Genomic DNA, 15,099 nt, shown 5'->3' with positions numbered 1-15,099 from the left:
TCAAAAGTGTAATAGGTGGTTGAGAAATGAGATGTGCAATTTATGCTCGCCTGATGGTGCTACTTCAATGTTGGGCCTTTGTATGTGGCCAGGCTGTGTAAAAGTCCCACACATGTGGTATCCCCATACTCAGGAGGAGTAGCAGAATGTATTTTGGGGTGTAATTTGTTGTATGCATATGCACTGTGAGAGAAATAACCAGTTAATATGACAATTTTGTAAAAAAAAAAAATAAATAAATAAATCTTCCTTTTGCAAAGAATTGTGGGAAAAAATTACAACTTAAAAAAACTCACCATGCTACTTACTTAATACCTTGGAATGTCTACTTTCTAAAAAGGGGTCATTTGGGGGGTATTTGTACTTTTCTGACTTGTTAGTACCTCAAGAAATGAGATTCACCTGATGTACTGAAGGCCTGATCATATGTTTTCAGTTTTCAGTGATTGGCACCATAGTTTGTAGACGCTATAAATTTCACAAAGACCAAATAATATACACTAATTTGGGTTATTTTTACCAAAGATATATAGCAGTATAAATTTTGGCCAAAATTTATGAAGAAAAATTACTAATTTGCTAAATTCTATGACAAAAACAAAGAAAAAGGCAATTTTTCACAAAATTTACGGTCTTTTTTTAATTATAGCACAAAAAATAAAAAAACCCATTAGTGATTAAATACCACCAAAAGAAAGCTCTATTTGTGTGAAAAAAGGACACAAATTTAATTTGGGTACAGTGTTGCATGACTGAGTAATTGTCATTCAAAGTGCGAGAGCACCGAAAGCTGAAAATTGGTCTGGGCAGGAAGGGGGTTTAAGTGCCCTGTATTGAGGTGGTTAAAATAAGCACTTGTGATTTTTCACATTCGCATCCCATAGACTTTAACTGTGTTCGCGTGTTCGCACATATTTTTTGCCTGTTCGCATGTTCTGCTGAGAACCAAACCGGGAGTGTTTGGCTCATCCCTAATCGAGAAAACTCATGGGGAATTTCTTTGAACAGCAGAAGATACAGGAATTTAGTTTGACCTCACCATTTTTTTTTTTTTGTTAAAGGAAGAGTTCATTTATCAAATTCTCTGCTATTTGTAGTCATGCTCCTTAGGGATACATTCATTGTCTCTTAAGCATTTTTTGTAAGTGTCGTATTTTGCTTACAGTAATAGACCTTGTATTGTAGGAATTATGCTTTTGTAAATAAAATCCAGACTTTCACAACTAGCACTGTCTAACCTCTAACCAGTATACATTCTTGTGCTAAGCACATGCATGAAGAATTGGTAATTTCCATTTAAAAGTACCTTTCTGGCCCATTTAAAATTTCATTTGAAAAATGAACATTAAAGGACCACTATCAAAAAAAAAAAAAGATTCTAATAACTGTATGTGGATATATGGGCATATATTTACAGTATTCAGTATATTCATTTCTTCTTTTTTTTAAATTCCTACATTCCTACATTTACATGCAAACCAAGCTGTCCAGTAAAACACACAGTGACAAGGTCTGGAACAAATTATACCACTACATCAGTTCCTTTTATTTACAAGCTTTAAATATTTTTAAGATACATCTGTTGAAGCACCCCGGGTAGTAGTATAGTTGGTCTCAAGCTTTGTCACTGTCCTTTTTTAAACAACATGGTCTGCATGTAAATGAGGATAATATTTGATGAGCAGGAATGTCAGGTAAATACAATGCATAGTTGCCAACATTGTAAAAAAAAAATGTGGGACACTTTTGTGGCTGTAGGCGGAGCTGTCCAATAATTAGGGGGCGGGGCATTCATCAGCAGGCGTGGCCTAGCAAAAATAGACAAGTGTGGCGCGCGAAAAATGGGCGCGGTTTACACGAAATTGTGGGCGTGGCTTAAATGGGCGTGGCTCTAGAGGGTGTGGTTAGAGTCTGAAATGAATGAGGGATGGAGAGGGGGAGAGAGGGGGAGAGAGGGGGAGCGAGAGGGAAATGACGGGACAGCAGCCCCAGATCCTACACAATAGAAATATGTGTATTCTAGAAAGTTTAACAATCAGCAGATAAATGCCACCAGCCGTCCGTCCTTGCTTCAGATGTCCCCGGCGGAGCCCCCCCTCACACCAGGAGTCCCCGGCGGAGCCCCCCCTCACACCAGGAGTCCCCGGTGGAGCCCCTCCTCACACCAGGAGTCCCCGGCGGAGCCCCCCCTCACACCAGGAGTCCCCGGCGGAGCCCCCCTCACACCAGGAGTCCCCGGCGGAGCCCCCCCTCACATCAGGAGTCCCCGGCGGAGCCCCCCCTCACATCAGGAGTCCCCGGCGGAGCTCCCCCTCACATCAGGGGTCCCCGGCGGAGCCCCCCCTCACAATCAGGAGTCCCCCCTCACATCAGGAGTCCCGGCGGAGCCCCCCTCACAATCAGGAGTCCCCCCTCACATCAGGAGTCCCCGGCGGAGTCCCCCCTCACATCAGGAGTCCCCGGCGGAGCCCCCCCTCACATCAGGAGTCCCCGGCAGAGCCCCCCTCACATCAGGTGTCCCCGGCAGAGCTCCCCCTCACATCAGGAGTCCCCGGCGGAGCCCCCCCTCACATCAGGAGTCCCCGGCGGAGCCCCCCCTCACATCAAGAGTCCCCGGCGGAGCCCCCCCCTCACATCAGGAGTCCCCGGCGGAGCCCCCCCTCACATCAGGAGTCCACGGTGGAGCTCCCTCTCACATCAGGGGTCCCCGGCGGAGCCCCCCCTCACAATCAGGAGTCCCCCCTCACATCAGGAGTCCTCGGCGGAGCCCCCCCTCACAATCAGGAGTCCCCCCTCACATCAGGAGTCCCCGGCGGAGTCCCCCCTCACATCAGGAGTCCCCGGCGGAGCCCCCCCTCACATCAGGAGTCCCCGGTGGAGCCCCCCTCACATCAGGTGTCCCCGGCAGAGCTCCCCCTCACATCAGGAGTCCCCGGCGGAGCCCCCACTCACATCAGGTGTCCCCGGCGGAGCTCCCCCTCACATTAGGAGTCCCCTGTGCCCCCCTCACATCAGGTGTCCCCAGTGCCCCCCCTCACATCAGGTGTCCCCAGTGCCCCCCCCTCACATCAGGTGTCCCCAGTGCTCCCCCACTCACATCAGGTGTCCCCAGTGCCCCCCCTCACATCAGGTGTCCCCAGTGCCCCCCCCACTCACATCAGGTGTCCCCAGTGCCCCCCCCACTCACATCAGGTGTCCCCAGTGCCCCCCCAACTCACATCAGGTGTCCCACAGCGGTGCGCGCGCTCCCCCCCACCTCAGAGGTGTGTCCGCAGCATGGCTAGAACCCCCGCCCCTTTCCATATCAGACTGGCAGCGGGGCGGGGGGTAGGCGGGACGAGGCGGAGCGGGGCGAGGCGGAGCGGGCCGAGGCGGAGCGGGGCAGGGGGTGGGCGGCGACGCAGAAGCTTCGTCTAGCCCCCCCCAGCCGTCTTCCTGAACTTCCACAAAATGGCGGCCGGCGGAGACAATGTCTCCGCCGGCCGCCGACCTCTAGCGGCGGCGGCGGTTTCGAAAACGGGAACCGGATTTTTCGGGACATTTCCCGGGACACCACAAATCCGGGAATGAAGTCCAAGTCCCAGGAATGTCCCGAGAAATCCGGGACAGTTGGCAGCTATGACAATGTAGCCAGGTGCTTGGCTAGAGATAGAGAGAGATTTAGGACATTGTGCTGCAGTCATCTCTGTGCTCCCAATGGACTTCAGCTGAATAAGTTAAAGTGGTTGTAAACCCCCCTGACCTATTTTTACATATATGTAATCCTATACTAATGCCGCGTACACACGGTCGGACTTTTCAACCGGACTGGTCCGACAGACTTTCCAGCAGACTTTTGACGGACTTTTTGACGGACTTTTTAACGAACGGACTTGCCTACACACGATCACACCAAAAGTCCGACGGATTCGTACGTGATGACTAAAATAAGGAAGTTGATAGCCAGTAACCAATAGCTGCCCTAGCGTCGGTTTTTGTCCGTCGGACTAGCATACAGACGAGCGGATTTCTGGGTCCGGCGTAGTTACAACGTAAAGATTTGAAGCATGTTCCAAATCTAAAGTCCGTCAGATTTGCGACTGGAAAAGTCAGCTGAAGGTCAGGTGAAGCCCACACATGATCAGATTGTCCGCCGGATTTGGTCCTTCGGCGTCTGTCAGACCAGTCCGGTCGAAAAGTCCAACCGTGTGTACGCGGCATAAGGCTTACCTACATGTACTGAAAATATCTCCTAAACGTGCGCCGTTTAGGAGATATTTGCCTTGTAGTGCACTGATGATGTCATCGGCACATGCACAGTGAAGAAACGGCCCTCTGTTCCGTTTCTTTCCCAGCGTGAGCCGTGACTGGCGGCTCCTGCTCGCATGCGCGGGAGTGACATCACACGGCTCTGGCCAGTCACAGAGCCGGAGTCCGCAGCTCTGGAAGGAAGAGGGGTGAAGATGGATGCTTCCAGCAGTGGGGGCATCGTGGACATTGCTGGCTTCGTTAGTAAGGTAAGTGGCACATTATGAGCTAGTATGCGAAGCATACTAGCCCAATATGCTTTTACTTTGCTGCAGAATATAGAGGAAGTAAAACCCATCAGGGTTTACTTCCTCTTTAACACTACCTCACCTTCGTCCACTAGTGGGAGCTGACAAGCAGAAGGTTCTCAGGAGACTTGATAGTTGGCAGCATTGAATCATGGGAGTTGAAGTTCAGAATATAAACTTTACTTTGGCAGTTAATGGACAATTGGACTACAATTCCAAATGTGAGGGTATAAAGAGATAGAGAGCTTTATTTTTCGCAACCTCCCAATAGAATTCAAATAGAGTGCCTGAAAAAATGCATGGTTTTCCTTGTTATCTAATTTTCCGTTGGCTAAAAATAAAAAGCTCAAGCCTGCACAAATCCTAAAAAATGCCTGTAAACTGACCAAAGACACTTAGCACAAGTGTGAATGCAGCCTAACCTGTCCACACATTCCCTTTCCAACACATCTCGTGATGAATAACAGATTAGCCAGGGTGGATTTTTAAATAACCATGTAATGGTGCACTGATTCTAATAATTTATCATAAGTGATCTAATACGACTGTGAAAATAAACTACAGTATATACGAAAAATAAAATGAACTAGTATACTAAATGCAATACCATTATCAGTTCCCAAAAAATGGTGATGATAATCCACAAATAAAAAGTGCATTGTGTGATAAATCAAAGGTGATTATATACTGTGCTATAAGTGCAATGAATTAAACATATGTTCCAGAATTTATATGGTTAAAATTGCGCTCAAACAAATACAATTAATTAAACGTGCTCCAGAGTTCATATAAAAAATTCTCCAACAGTTCATATAATCTTTTTGCATAAAGTTGATATGTGGTTCCAAATTCTCCACATGCAAAAAGAGGAAACAAGTAACCCTGTGCTAAATAAATGAATCAAAAGTGCTGGTGCGTCACCACCATGCTCCAAAACAAAACAGTTGGCTGCTTACCAGACAAATTGATCCCACTTAAGGGATCATGTGCGCATAAACGAGATCACATCTAAGGGTTGGTTGTCAGCCGGTCTCAGAACGTTAGGATGGATCCAAGCTCACGTCACGCACAGCGCGTTATGAAGAAAGCAATGGAGAGGGCTCATAGTGCATTAACGTATATATCATCATTTATTAGAAACCAAAATGCACTTACAAAACAGTTGCTTGTATAAGGCAGACAAGCATCAGTAGTGCACGGCCGCCTGCAGAATGATTCGTGCGAGTCTTGCTACTGGCTCCTACGCGAAGTGTTTCTTTTCAGAAGGCATCGACTGGGAATGGAGGCCAAGCACAACTTTTTGGAATCCTTACCAGAGTGGATTTTTGCCAGCTGATAATTTTTTTCCCTTCAAAACTCAAGAGAAGCCTGAGTAGTTTAGGAATGCATCTTTTCCTTTGTGTGTTTCCCTTAGGTAACTGTAAAATTGATCTTTTATAGGTCAAACTGTGCCTTCAAGTCTACACAATTGTCTACACAATTTATATTTCATTCATTTATATATATATATATATATATATATATATATATATATATATATATATACAGATATGTGAAAAAGTATTTGCCCCCTTTCTGATTTTTTTATTTTTTTTGCATATTTGTCACACTTAAATGACTCAGATCATCAACGCATTTTATTATTATACAAAGATAACCTGAGTAAATACAAAATGCAGTTTTTAGATGATGGTTTCATTTATTAAGGCAAAAAAGCAGTCCAAACCTACGTGGCTTTATGTGAAAAAGTAATTGCCCCCTAAACCTAATAACTGGTTGTGCCACCCTTGGTGGCAACAACTGCAACCAAGCGCTTGCAATAACTGGCAATGAGTCTTTTGCTGTGGAGCAAATTGGTCCCACTCTGCTTTGTAGAATTTTTTAATTCAGTCACATTGAAGGGTTTTCCAGCATGAATGGCCTGTGTAAGGTCATGATTCAGCATCTCAATTGGATTTGACTAGGCCACTCCAAAACCTAAATTTTGCTTTGTTTGAACCATTTGGAGGTGGACTTGCTGTTGTGTTTCGGATCATTGTCCTGCTGCATAATCCAAGTGCACTTGAGCTTGAGGTCACAAACTGATGGCCGGACATTCTCTTTTAAGATTTTCTGGTAGAGCTCAGAATTCATGTGTCCATCAATTATAGTAAGTCGCCCAGGTCCTGAAGCTGCAAAGCAGCCCCAGACCATCACGCTACCACCACCATGTCTGACTGTTGGTATGATGTTCTTGTTATGAAATGCTGTGTTAGTTTTATGCCACATGTAAAGGGATGCACATCTTCAAAAAGGAAAATATTTGTCTCATCGGTCCACAGAATATTTGCCTAAAAGTCTTGGGGATAATCAAGATGGTTTTTGGTAAATGTGAGATGAGCCTTTGTATTCTTTTTGGGTCAGCAGTGGCTTTGGCCTTGGAACTCTCCCATGGATGTCATTTTTGCCCAGTCTCTTTCTTATTGTTGAATCACGAACACTGATCTTACCTGAGGCAAGTGAGGCCTGCAGTTCTTCAGATGTTGTTCTGGGTTCTTTTATGAACTCCTGGATGAGTCGTCGTCATGCTCTTGGAGTAATTTTTGTAGGCCGGCCACTTCTGGGAAGGTTCACCACTGTTACAATCTCCATTTGTGGATAATGGCTCTCCCCGTGGTTTATTGGAGTTCCAAAGCCTTAGAAATGGCTTTGAAACCCTTCCTAGACCAATACATGTACATTACTTTGTTTCTAATCTGTTCTTTAATTTTTTGGCTTGTGGCATGATGTGTGGCTTTTTGTGATCTGTTAGCGTGCTTTACTTTGTCAGACATTGTCAGAGAAATAACAGAAACCTTACAGAAACAGAAAAAATACCGGCATTTTCCTGTACGCCTGCGTGGTCGAGTGGCGAAACGGTGCATGCGGGTAAGTAATTCAGCGGACCGCGACACGGCGCAACGGCACACGTAGATGTGCGAGTCAGCAGGCCGCGACACGGTGAAACGCTGTAAGCACGTACGCACCTTAGCCGCACAACGTGAGACCCCCTGGTGGCCCTATAAAAGGCAGCCCTGCTCTCTGCCTCATTGCTGGTTTGTCTCTTCAGCTCCTGTGTTCCTGTTCCTTAGTTCTGCTATTGATTCCTGCCTGCTGTGACCTGGATTGCCTTGACCACCTCTGAACTTCTCCTGCACTTGACCTCGGCTTGCCTAACGGATTCCTCTTCTGCCTGCTCCCGTGTTTGACCCCTGGCTTCTCTTTAAGACTTTGCTTCTGCCTGATCCAGTGTTTGACCTTGGCCTGTCTTTGGACTCTCCCATTGCTTGATTCCCGTGCATGACCTCGGCTTGCTTCAACGGACTTCCCTCTTACAGGTTTGCTGTGTTTGACCCTCTGGCCTTCTCTACATACTTTGTTCCAGTTACCTACTTCAGGATCAAGGTGTTTGAACCCCAGCCCGGTTTCCCTGCTGACCAGCGTCCTAGTGTAAACTGCTCAGACCTGCTACCAGATGGAAGACCAACATGCATGCCCCTACTAGTGCCTGGCGACCCGTGCCTCTCTGTGCCCGATACCCTCTGTGCCTCCTCCAGGGGTATAGCGCACTATGCTGCAATGGGAGCCGCTCTCAGCATCTCGGCCCTGGTGAGTACCCTGACAGTACAAACCAGCTATGTCAGAGGCCGACAGAGCTGGTTCTCCCCTTGAGGCCCTCTGCCAGCAGGTGACAGCTCTTACCCAGGCTGTCCAAAGACTCCAAGATAGTTACTTCCAAATTGAAGGCCGCCTCCAGCACCTGACTTCCGCTCCAGCTCCTTCGGATGCAGCTTCAGCCAGCGGGGCATCCTCTTCTCAAAGTCAAGTCAATCCCGCACCTGCAGTTGTAATGACTCTCCCTGAACCCAGAGTCCCCACTCCGGAACGATTTTCCGGAAACCAGAAGAAATTCAGAGCTTTCAAAAATGCTTGCCTGTTGTACCTAGCTCTTCAACCCAGGACTTTCCATTCAGAATCTGTAAAAGTGGGATTCGTTATTTCTTTATTATCTGAAGAACCTCAATCTTGGGCTCATAATCTTCTTGAACAGAAGAGTCATTTACTTAACTCAGTTAAAACTTTCTTTACCTCTATGGCTCAGTTATATGACAATCCGCAACGCACAGCCACAGCTGAATCCATTCTACACACCCTTACCCAAGGAAAAAGACCAGTAGAGGAATACACCGTGGAATTTTGTAAATGGTCTGGAGACACCACCTGGAATGAGGCCGCCCTCAAATACCAGTACCGCCAGGGTCTTTCCGAAATACTTAAAGACGAGTTGGCACGAGTGGATACCCCTGACTCTCTGGAAGATCTGATTCAGCTCGCCACTAAGCTCGACAGATGCCTGCGGGAGCGTCGCTCTTAACGCGTTTAGTCTCCCCGGCCTACCTGGATGTTACCCCGGATTCCTCCTGTTCCTGTACCTACCGTGGGTCCCTCATCTTCTGCTGACAGTGAGCCCATGCAACTGGGATTGGTTCGGTCTCCACTCACCCCTGACAAGAGACTGCGATGATGTCAAGCCAATCTTTGCCTCTACTGCGGGGAAGCAGGCCATTTTTTACGCAATTGCCCTGTGAGACCAAGTAAGTACCGCTTGCGGCACGCTATGAACTTTCAAGTTGCTGACTCAACCCAATCTCACCTTATCCTACCGGTCTCATTACAGGTGGCAGAAGAGGAAATTTGGCTGCTGACCATCGTTGACTCCGGGGCATGCAGCTATTTCCTGGATGCATCCCTTGCCCAAAGTCTGCACATTCCTCTTCAAGACAAGAAACAGCTCCTTTAGATATACCTGGCAGATGGGTCCCTACCTAACTCAGGACCTATCACTCAAGAAACCAAGCCCATTCTCGTCTCTACAGACTCTGGTCATCAGGAATTTCTTTGCTTCAACATCATCAACTCACTCATGTTTCCCATTATCCTGGGATTCCCGTGGCTGATGGCGCACAACCCTCAGATCCTTTGGAGTAAAAAAAAAAATTCTCTTCTCTTCAGTATACTGCTCCCAGCATTGCTTTTTGCCAACCCCCAATAAGACTGCCCCCTGTTTGACCATACAACCAGTGCCAGACACACTTACACATGTCCCTTCAGCATATCACGAATTCCTGGACGTCTTTGACAAAAGGAAGGCTGACAGTTTACCACCTCATCAGCACTATGATTGCCCCATTGATCTTTTCCCTGGTTCCAAAATCTCGTTCGGCCGAATCTTCCCTCTGTCGGAGTCCGAGTTGGAAGCTCTCCGCCTCTACATTGATGAATACCTTGAAAAAGGATTAATTCGTCCTTCTTCTTCCCCAGCTGGGGCTGGTATCTTTTTTGTTGAAAAAAAAAGATGGATCTCTCAGGCCATGTATAGACTATAGAGAACTCAATAAAATCACCATCAAGAATCGATACCCGCTTCCCCTCATTCCTGAACTTTTTCAGCGTTTTCGATCTGCCCAAATATTTACCAAACTGGACTTACGAGGGGCATACAATCTCGTTCGAATACGTGCTGGGGACGAATGGAAGACAGCTTTCAGGTCCAGATTTGGTCACTTCGAGTATCTAGTGATGCCCTTTGGGCTCTGTAATGCCCCAGCTACGTTCCAGCATCTAGTCAATGATATCTTCCGGGAATTCCTAGATAACTTTGTCATTGTTTACCTTGATGATATTTTAATTTTCTCTACCACAATAGAATTACATCGAGCTCATGTCAAGAAGGTACTCTCAGTTCTCAGAAAGCACGGTCTGTTCTTAAAGGGAGAAAAATGTGAGTTTGAGAAGACTACCATCCAGTTCCTTGGCTTCATCATCACCACTGAAGGGGTGGCAATGGATCCACAAAAGGTTAAGGCTATCCAGGAGTGGCCAGCCCCCTCAGACAAAAAAGGAGTTCAGCGATTTATTGGCTTTGCCAATTTTTATTGCAGGTTCATTAGGGGGTTCTCTTCAATTATCTCTTCCATCACTCAACTGACCCACCAACAGATCAAGTTCCAATGGTCCCAGGAAGCTCCTGATGCTTTTGCCAAACTAAAGAATCTCTTTACGTCAGCTCCCATACTTCAACATCCTGATCCAACCCTACCTTATGTACTAGAAGTTGATGCCTCGGAGTCCGCCACAGGATCCATCTTGTCTCAGAGAAGCGCCACAAAAGCACTTCTCCATCCAGTAGCCTTTGCTTCCCACAAACTAAGTCCTCCAGAGAGAAACTATAATGTCGGTGATCGGGAATTATTAGCCATAAAAACTGCCCTTGAAGAATGGAAATACTTGAGGGTGCGTCCCAGCCCATCATGATCTTCACGGACCACAAGAACCTGGAGTATCTCCGAACAGCCAAGCGTCTTAGGCCCCGAAAAGCCTGATGGGCATTATTCTTCTCCAGGTTCAATTTCCATATCTCCTATCGACCTGGCTCAAAGAATGGGAAGGCGGACGCACTCTCCCATATGTTTCCGGAAGCCAATGAGTCAACGAAACCTGAAACCATCTTATCTTCTCACAATTTTCTTCATCTCATTCAACCTAACCTTCAATCTGCTATTGAACAGGCCTCTAGTCAATGCACGGAATCCGAGATATCCTCCTTGGAAAAGAGATATGGTTTGCTGTGGGCCCAGGACAAGGCTTTTGTCCCCTCTTCTGTAAGGCTTAGAATTTTACAGACTTTCCATGACCATAAGATGGCAGGACATTTCGGAGTACGGAAAACTTCTGAATTAGTTAATCGCTCTTTTTGGAGACAACACTGTAAAAGGTACGTTCAATCCTGCATTACCTGCCAACGCAGCAAGGGGTCAAACACTAAAGCCTGGGGGCTTCTTAGCCCCCTTTCTATCCCTGAACGACCCTGGAGTGAGGTTTCTATGGACTTCATTGTCGACCTGCCTCCCTCTGAGAAATTTACCACCATCTTAGTAGTAGTCGACCGCCTCTCAAAAATGGCACACTTTTTGCCCATGATAGGTACTCCATCTGCTTTGGCTACAGCAAATACTTTTATTAAAGAAATAGTAAGACTCCATGGTGTTCCCCACAACATCGTTTCCGATAGAGGAATTCAATTTACCTCAAGATCCTGGAAAGACCTTTGTAAATCCCTGGAAATCAAAACCTCATTTTCTTCAGCTTACCACCCTCAAAGCAACGGCCAAACAGAAAGGACAAATCAGACCTTGGAGCAATATCTCCGTTGTTTCTGCTCTTGCTCTCAGGATAATTGGTCAACCCTTCTTCCCTGTGCGGAGTTTGCCTATAACAATGCCACACATTCTGCCATCAATCAGACGCCTTTTTGGGCCAACTATGGGTTCCACCCGTCCTTTCTGCCAAACTCCATTCCAGAAGTCTCAACTCCCGCAGTTCAAGATCTGGTAAACCTCATCCAAGCTAATTTTTTACAGATCCAAAGAGCCATGAAGGAAGCTCAAGACAGCTACAAGAAATATTATAACAAAGGGAGAAGAAACAATCCGAAATTTAAGATTGGGGATAAGGTATGGCTGTCTGCTGTCAATCTTAGATTACCCTGTCCATCACGCAAACTTGGTCCAAAATTCATTGGCCCTCTTGAAGTAAAAAGGGTAATTAATCCTGTAGCCTTCGAACTAACTTTACCCAGTACTTTTAAGATCCATCCGGTGTTCCATGCATCCCTACTAAAACCAGTAGTCCCCAACTCTTTCTCAGGAAGAGAGGAACTTACACCTCCACCAGTTGAGGTGGAGGGTGAAGAGGAATTTGAAGTGGAAGCAATCATGGACTGTAGAAAGAGGGGTGGGCAGACTCAGTATCTGGTTAAATGGAAGGGGTACCCGCCGGAAGATTACTCCTGGGAACCTTCGAGTAATATACATGCACCCCGTTTGGTTCAAAATTTCCACAGGCGACAGCCAGGGATATTAGCTAAGTTGGGCATCCGGAGGCTGCCCCTCGGGGGGGGGGGGGCACTGTCAGAGAAATAACAGAAACCTTGTTTGCCAATACCGGCATTTTCCTGTATGCCTGCGTGGTCGATTGGCACACGTAGATGTGCGAGTCAGCGGGCCGTGATACGGCGAAACGGCGTAAGCATGTACGCACCTTAGCCACACAACGTGAGATCCCCTGGCGGCCCTATAAAAGGCAGCCCTGCTCTCTGCCTCATTGCTGGTTTGTCTCTTCAGCTCCTGTGTTCCTGTTCCTTAGTTCTGCTATTGATTCCTGCCTGCTGTGACCCGGATTGCCTTGACCACCTCTGAACTTCTCCTGCACTTGACCTCGGCTTGCCTAACGGATTCCTCTTCTGCCTGCTCCCGTGTTTGACCCCTGGCTTCTCTTTAAGACTTTGCTTCTGCCTGATCCAGTGTTTGACCTTAGCCTGTCTTTGGACTCTCCCATTGCTTGATTCCCGTGCATGACCTCGGCTTGCTTCAACGGACTTCCCTCTTACCGGTTTGCTGTGTTTGACCCCCTGGCCTTCTCTACATACTTTGTTCCAGTTACCTACTTCAGGATCAAGGTGTTTGAACCCCAGCCTGGTTTCCCTGCTGACCAGCGTCCTAGTGCAACCTGCACAGACCTGCTACCAGACGGAAGACCAACACGCAAGCCCCTACTAGTGCCTGGCAACCCGTGCCTCTCTGTGCCCGATACCATCTGTGCCACCTCCAGGGGTATAGCGCACTCTGCTGCAAGGGGAGCCGCTATCAGCATCTTGGCCCTGGTGAGTACCCTGACAGACATTTTATATTTATGTGATTTCTTGATTCAACAGGTCTGGCAGTAATCAGGCCTGGGTGGGCAAGTGAAATTTAACTCAGCTTTCCCAAAAATTGTGGTTAATCACAGTTCATTCATGATTCAGCATGGGAGGGGGCAATTACTTTTTCACATAGGGCCAGGCAGGTTTGAACAGCTTTTTTCCCTTATTAAATGAAATAATCATTTAAAAACTGCACCTTGGATTTACTCGGGTTATCTTTGTGTAATATTTAGATTTGTTTGATGATCTGAATCATATAAGTGTGAGAAATATGCAAAAAAAAAAACAAAATCAGGAAGGGGGCAAATACTTTTTCACACAACTGTACTTGCCCCGCAAATCCTCAAATGCTTGCCAGCATAGTTAATTTTTTTGTATGAGGAGGCCACATTTTATATATTGCACCAGGGTGTAAGGTGCTGTAGTTTTTACTAACATTAGTCTCTTATCATTTTGTGTTATTTAATTTTTGAAATAGCCCATTTTAACTATTAAAGAAAACCCTGGGAAAATTAAAACTCTTTGTACTTATTCGCCTACTATGTTTGATATCAATTGATTTGTGCTGAAAGTTTTTGGTGTGGGAAAATCTTTCTAACAGATCTGTTTAACTTTCATGTATCCCACATTGAATTGATTTCACATGAAAACTGCTTTTATCATCACTCAGATGGTGTTTTCCCTTGCTTTTTTTGGTAATAAATGCTGTCTGTGACAGATCTCTTTACAAAATATTTACTGACAAACCTACTTGTATTATATCTCATAAATCTATATCACTGTTGTTTTTTCAAAGGATATTTATGTAGCGGTACCCCCATGGGGGCTGCTGATTGACTCTATACCCCACTGGCTATTCCAACTCTGCAGATCCTCTCTTACCACTGACACATTGGGTTCCATTCTGCAATGTGGCGTTAGCAATAAAAAACTCACACGATATCACAGAAAGATTTACTGAGATAAATAATGGAACACAATGAAAAGCATGAATGAACACAAGTTATGATTAACAACAGTTATCACTTGATGCACATATAAAGAACGTATAACCTTAAAATCACCTGAAAGGGGTGTGTGTGAACAGGTGCACAGAAGAATAGGTACTCAATATCTTCAAGACATATTTTAAATTCCTTCCCACTGAGGCCTCAACACACAGACCAAAATGCAGTATATAATCTTTACATTCAGTAACACATACACTAATGGCTCCCCATAGGCTATAATTCAGAGATCAACTTGTGAGTAGAGCAGCAATGCTTAATAAAAGAAGAAGGTGGTGAAAGTTCTTTCAACTCCAGATGTCTTCAGCTAGCCTGAAGGTTAAACTGCAGTATTTTGTTGTAATTTCTAATCCACAGAGACAAAAAGAAAGAAATGACTGCAGAACAAAAGGTGTGCTGATGATTGCTTAACTGAAGAAATATCACCACTTGAAGATTCCTCTTTACATGTGAGTAGGGATGAGCTTCGATTTCGAGTCAAACATAAGTTCGACTCGAACATTGGCCATTCGACCATTCGTCGAATTACGAACATTATGGGCCGTTCGCGCCAAATTCGAGTGGCGCGTCACGGCCCATAATTCACTGCAGCATCGCAGGCCTATTGAAGGAGCAGTGGCTCCGAGCACGTAGCCTTCTCTCAATCTCCCTGCTAGCCCTCCTCCCTGGACGATCCCTCCCCTGGATACCGAACCTGGAAGCAGACGGACGACCTGTGACGTCATGTACGCTCCACGTGCGCTCCACGCCGGCCCCTAGTCTCTTCCTGATGGCCACA

The sequence above is a fragment of the Aquarana catesbeiana genome, linkage group LG05 (genome assembly GCF_042186555.1).
Source record: "Aquarana catesbeiana isolate 2022-GZ linkage group LG05, ASM4218655v1, whole genome shotgun sequence".
Taxonomy (NCBI): domain Eukaryota; kingdom Metazoa; phylum Chordata; class Amphibia; order Anura; family Ranidae; genus Aquarana; species Aquarana catesbeiana.
Note: the sequence above shows the minus strand (reverse complement) of the source record.